Raw genomic sequence first — 8,006 nt, 5'->3', positions numbered from 1 at the left:
CTCAATGAAATTTTCTCATACTTCATATGCTATGTCTGTGGCACCCACAGATAAACAATGTACTTCATTTTTATCTCTTGGAAGCTATGTAAGGCCCAGAAGATGCGTACGAAATTTCGTATATTATGGAGTTTAGTGTTGGAATCTCAAGGTTGCATCGCCACCCCCATTTTCTCTTTTCAGGTTTTCTTACTAAGCGTCGTGTCGTAGTACGAGTGACATTTTTGGGATTGTGAAATTGTATTTTACTGATGGGCAAAAAATTGTTTGGCTCTTCAGTGTCCATATAAATTATTTGAAAACTTCATCTTCGTTGACATATAGTCATAAATAAAGCATATATTTGTGAAAAGCAACTTCAAAGGCCAACAGAATTGCTACTGTGACATGTTAATGTGTGTCCTTTCTTGAGATTTTTCTCCATTTATTTTCTTGCCACAGACATGTACATATAAATTCTGTTAATTGTTTAATGTGAGGTACACTGGTGCTGTGACATGAAATGGGGTGGGAAGTAAAAAAAGAGAAAAAAGTGACATCAACTGGACAAACTCTCTTACAGCATGTCTCTGGTGCCTGCAATTATTTGCCACTCATCCTTCTGTAGAGGACAGTGTCCCCCTTTGTCCCTTTGCTTACAAAATTATCTGCCACATATATGAAATTTTATAATAAAGTATATAATGTTACACTGTATGCAGGGCGCCCAATAACTGTGGCTCAAGTGGACAAGAAGCTGCTCTCCATCAGGCCTCCTCAGTGCTTCACCAGACTTCCACGCTCAATCAAAGAGCGCTGCCATTGGAAGGCAAGTGAATGGCGGCACTGGCTCCTGTTCTACGCTGTGCCAACCTGTACAGGGATCCTGCCCCAGCGCTACCTTAACCACTTTGTGCTCCTCGTTGAAGCTGTGCACATACTTCTTTCAGAAGAGCTAACTGCGCCACAATTGCAACGTGTTGGTGAGTTGCTCAGATTGCTGAACTATAGAGATTGTAGGGTTGTCAGTTTTCATGTAGAGATCTTCAACTCCTCAAACAGCCAACCGTCGCTGGCCACAGTGCACACGATGGGTCGAGCTCCATCGAGTGCACCCTGCAGAGCACACCATCGGGCAACAAAGATGGAGCACTTGAAACGTTTGAGGTGTGCTTCGTAACATGTCGCCAAACTACAAACCGTTCTTACTTACTCTCCTGCTCATCGACAATGTGCAAAGGCATGTGGAAAAATAGAAAGTATTTGACAAGCAATCACCAATAATCATAAACTTGGGCAATGTAGTTGTGTCTTCAGGGGTAGAGTTACAGCCACTGACGCGTGAATTCTGGCATTATAATTGATAGCGCGAGCCTGACTCTCACTGCAGCGACAAGCTGAAGTGATTTCTTTCACAAAATGCCTTACGATTCTTACATGACATTGCAGCTTACAAGTCTCCTATAGCAAAATTTTTGACATACTAGTCAGCTAGGGCAATATATGGTGTGCAGCTCACATTCACACAAAGCATATTGTAACACAGGCAGATAATGCATGCTGTCTACAAGAGGTTCAGTGACATAGACTAGGAATCTGATTGATATGTGGGGTTCAACATGTTAAAACCACCTTATGATTATGAGAGATGTCATAGTGGAGGGCTTCAAAAATTTCGACCACCCGAAGTTCTTTAACGTGCACCTAAACCTGAGCACCCGGGCCTACACCATTTTCGCCTCCATAGAAAATGCAGCCGCCGCATCCGGCATTCGATCCCACGACCTGAGTGTCAGCAGGCGAGTACATTAGCCACTAGACCACCGCGGCAGGGCGAGACTAGACATCGAGTCAGATCAGTCACCGGTGCTACGTAATGTTAAAAGAAAAGGTACTACATATTGTGAATGCGGGAAGTTGCCATTTCATTCGGTTGAGCCACTGTGATCTGTTGCAATTCGCATGTTTAAAGTATTTTAAATAGTAAATGCAAGAACCTAAATAGATCTGTCTGTGAATGATTCTTAGGACTTGCTGTACTGGCTTAACATGTTTATGCGAAATCATCGAAATCGTTTCAGGGCCGAAAATGATGTAAAGTGAAACTTCCATCTTTCTGCATCGTCTCTGTCACTGTCGGCGCTTTCCAAATCTAGAACTCGGAGTGAAAAATCATTGTTGTCAGCAATGCTTTCAGCCCTAAAAAAACAATCTGAAGAAGCGCCTCCTTTGAGAGGCTCAGACTACACCATGCTGCCATGCTTGCACTAAGAGAAATATGCATGTGCTCACAGAACATTCTATTTTTTACAATTATTTTCTTTCATAACTGTGGCCGCATATGTTCATCTGGTGTCAAGAAAACCAAACAAAACAAAACCGGTTGCAGTATACAGTGAAATCTCGCTATACCCAACTTCAGGGGACCGCAGAAATTTGTTCGTTGTTTTGAAAGGTCGTTATAGCGAAAGCTCGAAAATTAATCATAAATACTTATTTCTCACCGACCAAAACGACTTACCTTTACAACAGTGGGTCCTTAAACTCGTTTTCGTGAGAAAAAAAACAAATGCACAAGTAAACACCAAAAAATGCACGTTTACTTTAAGGAAGTCTGTTTTTCTTTAACGCGAGCAGCACAAACTTTGCAGCGCGAAGGCCTCCAGCTCATCCACATTTCTGTGGTGCGATTCGGTCCTTTGGTCACAACAGCCTGCTCTTTGCCTTTCAGTTGCCGAAGAATATTCATTGTCTCGCTTAGTGAAAACTGCTTCCGCTTCTTCGTCGCAAGCTGAGATGAACTCATTTGTAGTATCATCGCAGCGTAAACACCCACTTGCTTTGCGGACGCGATAAGTAATCACCGAAAAGAGATGAATACAACAAAAAAACAAGGCTTTTGAAAAAACAACTGAAGCGTCATGGCTGTCATTGTCTCTTTCAAAGAAAAAAAGTGCTAAAAAAGAAAATTCCTCTCGATTCGCTTTCTGCTCTCTTGCTGTCTCAGGTTTTCAGTGCCCATGCTTCCTGCTCCGCAACTCCCACTTTGCGTCGCTGACCTTGCCCTCCCGTCTTGCCCTCGCCTCTGCGCCCGCCTGTTTGTAAGCCTGCAGTGTCTCTGTTTCAACAAAAAGAAAGAAAACAGTCGTCCTTTTGTTTTTTTTCCTCGACACCGTCGCACGTCTTCCGAAAAGCAAGGCGTCCATTCGCTTTCTCGTCGGCTTGCATACCACTCCGGTGGTCGCGACAGATTCCAGAACACAAGTTCGTTGTACTGAGGCATTGTTGATATAATGTGGAACTAAATTAACGCTCGTTATTCTGAAAAGTTTGGTATTCTGAAGTATGTACGTAGTAGTGAAATAATTTTACATTGAAACTATTAGCAGTCGGCGCGGGATATTTTAAAAGTTTGTTAATCTGAAAAGTTCATTAATGTGGGGTTCATTCTACGAAGATTTCACTGTATGTTGTTGCCACACAAAAACAAGTGCTTTCAGGACGGCTAGTGCAGTGCCGGTCACTGATTGCAGCCAACTTAATGGTGGCTGTGAAAGTGAATGGGTTAAAGATTGTTTCATTGAAAGCTTGCGGAATCTATAATCTTAGAAGAATTTGTGCTGAAGCTGCACGTTACAATTATTTCTAAGTGTTTCAGTGCAACCATTGTTTTCACTTCCCGTTACGACTATACGACAAGGTTTTTTATAGTTGGTGATGATTGCACCCATAATTTTCTTAGTTTGGTGCTGTAACAGTGTACCTAAAAATTTCTGAAAATGATTTTACGTGCATGATTGTTTTACAGCAAAAATAGCAGTTGTCAATTTAGAGTTAGTAGAAGATTGTATGTATGTAACTATTGCTGAAAGCTGAAAAACACACAATAGTTCCTGTTTTTCCATGAATAAGTGTAGATACCAATGTAATTGGCATTACAGAAATGCAATACCTAAAGTTAGTTGAGTATTTCAATTTATATTGTTTGGCTGATGAATTGCCCATTGCATCATCACACTAGGCTTTTTGCAGTGTTTGGTTTCATTCAGAACCATGGCTTACATTTAGTATTGCACATTTATTATGCAGGTCGTCTACTGCAAGAGTTCGTCTCTCGGGCAAAGAACCTATACAGTCCACGCCTCATGACATTCAACTTGCACCAGTTGCTACACCTCGCATCTGCTGCCGAGAGCTTTGGACCGCTATGGGCACATTGAGCGTTTGTCTTTGAGAGCGGTAATGGACGGCTTCTAAAGACGATAACAGGAGCCAAAGGGGTACCAAATCAGGTCGTAGAGAGGCTAGTGATGCTGCAGCAGCTTCATCTCGTATTAACATTGACTTCTTTTGAAACTAAGGTGAAAGATTTCACCTCCTCTCTTCTTGGTTATCCAAAAAACTCGGCAGTCACATGCGTTGATGCGGTATCATTGTTTCGAAATGCTGATCCTGTGCCCAAGCTGACAGCTGAAAAAATTGCTGCTTTACGCTCAGTGTATATGCCTGCAAGTGCTTGGTATGAATATTTTCGTCTTTCATTCAAGGGAACCATATTACACAGCAGGCGTTACACAAGGGCAAAGAAAACTGATTCCAGCATTGTGCGAACTGCTCATAATGAATATTTTTCTATTGAAAGAATTTTCGTTGCGATACATGACTCCTTGCAGAATGGCGAAAAATTATTGTTTTTGTGCAAGCGAATAGTATGTATTGAAAGTACTGTGAAGCTGCCTAGCCACATTCAGGAGTGTTTTTTTTCACTTGTGTCTACTCCATGTGTGTTAAAGGTTTCAGATATTGCCTCACCTTGTTTGCTAATGGCTTTTCCAGCTGATGGAAAAATGTATGTAGGTGATTTGGCAAACTCTATTGAACGTGACTGATGACAAACTGAATATGCCTCGACAATTCCTGGGGCAAGTGTTGCAAGAGTGTTAGACGGACACTAAAGGCAAATAGTACATAAAGCCAGTGTGTACTTTTGCAATGCCTTCCAGAAACCTCTCAAATAATAACAATAATGTCACAGAGTCGGGATGTCGACAAAGAAGCAGACAGTACGATGACGGTTAAACTGTTTATTTGGGCGAACGTGTGCCTAGTAAACGGAAAGTGGGATCACAGTAGCAGACCTGCACTGATAGTGGTAAACGAATCGTCAGTCGTCGATCAACTGACAAGCGGCGAAGCGCGTTAGCATTTATACACTTGCCATCCAATCGTCTAGCGTTATCGCTAGCAGTGACCAGGCTCCAGAATAATCTGTGTAGTTCGACGAGCGGGCGTGATCTTATCAAAATGACTTACTATAGTCTTGAAGCTTCTCGAAGACTGCAAGGATGATTGGCGCTGAGAACTACGTAGTGTATTGGGGCGATAACAAAACTTGAGAAAAGGAAAGTGGCATTGCCCCCCTCTGAAAAAGGCATTGTCCTGATGCTTTAATGGAAGATGAAAGTACAACAATGAGGCAAGAAAGTACAAGCAATAAATTACGGTACAGCAATAATACAACAAGTTACACTGTTTCAGTTCGTTAACGCGCATGAAATGGCTTGAGGCGCGCGACATGGATGACTTCAGGTCGGGATCGGCGTCGTTGAGAGTTCGTGACACCGTCGGGGACAATCTCGTAATTGAGTGGGCTGAGACGTCGAATTACCTTGTACGGTCCGAGGTACCGTCGCAGAAGCTTTTCACTGAGCATGTCAGCGCATCGGCGTCCAAACCCAAACACGTTCACCGGGCTGGTATTGCACGAAGCGTATTGCACGAAGCGTCGTAGAAGATTGTAACGGCAGTTGTCGGTTGTCTACTGGTCGTCGCCTGACGATCCATAGAACGTTGGAGGTCCCTTCGGCTGCCGGAGAACAACTGGGGCAGGCTGCACGGGGGCGGTCGATCATGGTTGCTGCAGTTGATGTTGGGATCCAGGGCTGCCGGATCTTGACAAATGTATATAGGTGATTGATGTATGTACGTAGGGGAATGATGTAGGCTGTTTCAAGAAGGGGCCCCTACTCTGGTTGCAGTCCCCTCTGCCTGCAGCTTCTTCACTGTTAAGGGTTGCCGTTTTTGTTTTCTTTGCCGCTTGGGCTAGTTTCTTGGCTTGAAGGGGGTGTCTGGAACATCAAAAAAGCAGCACCTCCACCAGATGTCACAGGGTTGTGACGTCGACAAAGAAGCAGAGAGTACAATGAAAGTTAAACTGTTTATTTTGGCGAACTTATGCCCGGTGAACGAAAGTCGGATCACAGTAGCAGACCTGCACTGATAGCGGCGAACGGATCGTCAGCCGTCGATCAACGGACAAGCGGCGAAGCGCATTGGCATTTATACATTTGCCATCGAATGTTCTAGCGTTATCGCTAGAGGTAATGTAGGCTCCAGAATAATCTGTATGTACTGTTTGGTGTATTGTTTTGTGTACTGTTTGGTGCTCATGTGCATTGGTATTTTTCACCAGGATCTATATGCAAATGCTGCCATAAATATAGAAGGTTCTAATTAAACATGTTTTTTTATGTGTGGTATGTGTTAAATTGCCTCTTTGGACTGAATTCTTGCTTTCTTATTATTTTCATTCTGCAGTGGTACTTGCAATAAATGATTGTGTTTGACATTTGTATATTCATTTGCACAAACTGTGAACATCAATGGCAGTGACATTCAGAAAAATTGAATTGTTCGTGCAAACAAATTTTTATTGAAAGAGCTATTATATCTTGCTTACGCTGCTAGACGTAAATTTAGATGTATCTTCCAGACGGGAGTTGGTGCATGTTGTTTGGTCACTGAATGAGTCTGCTTGTTTAAGCTCAACATGCGTATGTGTGTACGTTTCTTATACTCCTATCACGCAACAAATTTTATGTAATTTACAGCAAACACCATTGGTTGTTCATGTCATTAGATGAAAACATATCCTGTCGAATGAGTTTATGAAATATATTTGCATTCGATTTTGGACCAAATGCATAGTGCCTATGGCAGGGACCAGCAGAGACATGGCTGTTAACTCCTATAACGGCTGCTGAACCGCAGGTTGCGAGATCGAATCCTGGCTGCGGCGGCTGCATTTCTGATGGAGGCAAAAATGATGTAGGCCTGTGTGCTCAAATTTGGGTGCATGTTAAAGAACCGCAGGTAGTCAATTTCCGGAGCCCTCCACTACGGCGGCTCTCATAATGGTTTTGGGACGTTAAACCACACATATCTATCAAAAGAAAGCTACGTACTACAGTTGCTTACGCCTGTCATATTTTTTTGTGTTCTTGTGTCGTGAGTGGTAATAGTTTCACTGCTTAAGTTGTGGCAGTTGAGTGGCTACATGAAATTGCTGCCAGTCTCATTTCTGCAGCCAGTGGTTGGTTGTTGGCCATGCAGAGGCAGCACCATGATTACTTTCCCAGGGGGGCACCCATGATAAGTGAGTTTTTTCAGGGGGCAGGGAGATGGAGAACTTAGCCATTCTCTGTGTTCCCTCTTGGGGGGGGGCAACAGGGTGGGGGGAGGCACACAAAAGTTTTGGGAAGGCTCCAGCCCCCCATTCCCACCCCCAGCTGGCATATATGTTCCTTTTCATCTCGTACGTGTCTCAAATGTGCACCCCTGCTCATGTTTCTTTTCAACCTCGTTTCTATCCTGAAGCTGTGGCAAGTTGTGTATAGCTGTATTTATATTGTAGGAGCACATTCTATCAATAAAAAATTACTTTCAGGCTACATGCAATTAGTTTTCATAGATTTTCCTTTCTTTTGTCGCTGCTCAAGAGGGCTAAGCTCATGGTTGGTATTTCAAAATAACCTTTCTCTTCCAATATTAATGAGAACAGTTTCATTAATATTGACAAGTTCATTCGCATTGAATTTAGTTCTCATTAATATTGTATGTTTCTACCAAAAAAAACGAGCCCTTGAAGTTATGCTTTTTTTGCTTGATTTAAATATATTGTTTTCGTGCGACAGCATGCAAGTAAAATGAGTTATTGTTATTCATTGTGAATGACTCATTTTCCGTGT

The 8,006-nt window shown here is 42.7% G+C and overlaps 1 pseudogene; it reads left to right on the top strand.

Moving 5' to 3' along the window:
- Nucleotides 1–523: 523 nt before the first annotated feature.
- On the top strand, nt 524–6,986 carry LOC142791308 (uncharacterized; annotated as a pseudogene).
- Nucleotides 6,987–8,006: the final 1,020 nt, after the last annotated feature.

Source organism: Rhipicephalus microplus, chromosome 1, assembly GCF_043290135.1.
Source record: "Rhipicephalus microplus isolate Deutch F79 chromosome 1, USDA_Rmic, whole genome shotgun sequence".
Taxonomy (NCBI): domain Eukaryota; kingdom Metazoa; phylum Arthropoda; class Arachnida; order Ixodida; family Ixodidae; genus Rhipicephalus; species Rhipicephalus microplus.
Note: the sequence above shows the minus strand (reverse complement) of the source record. Positions and strands in the feature narration are given on the sequence as shown.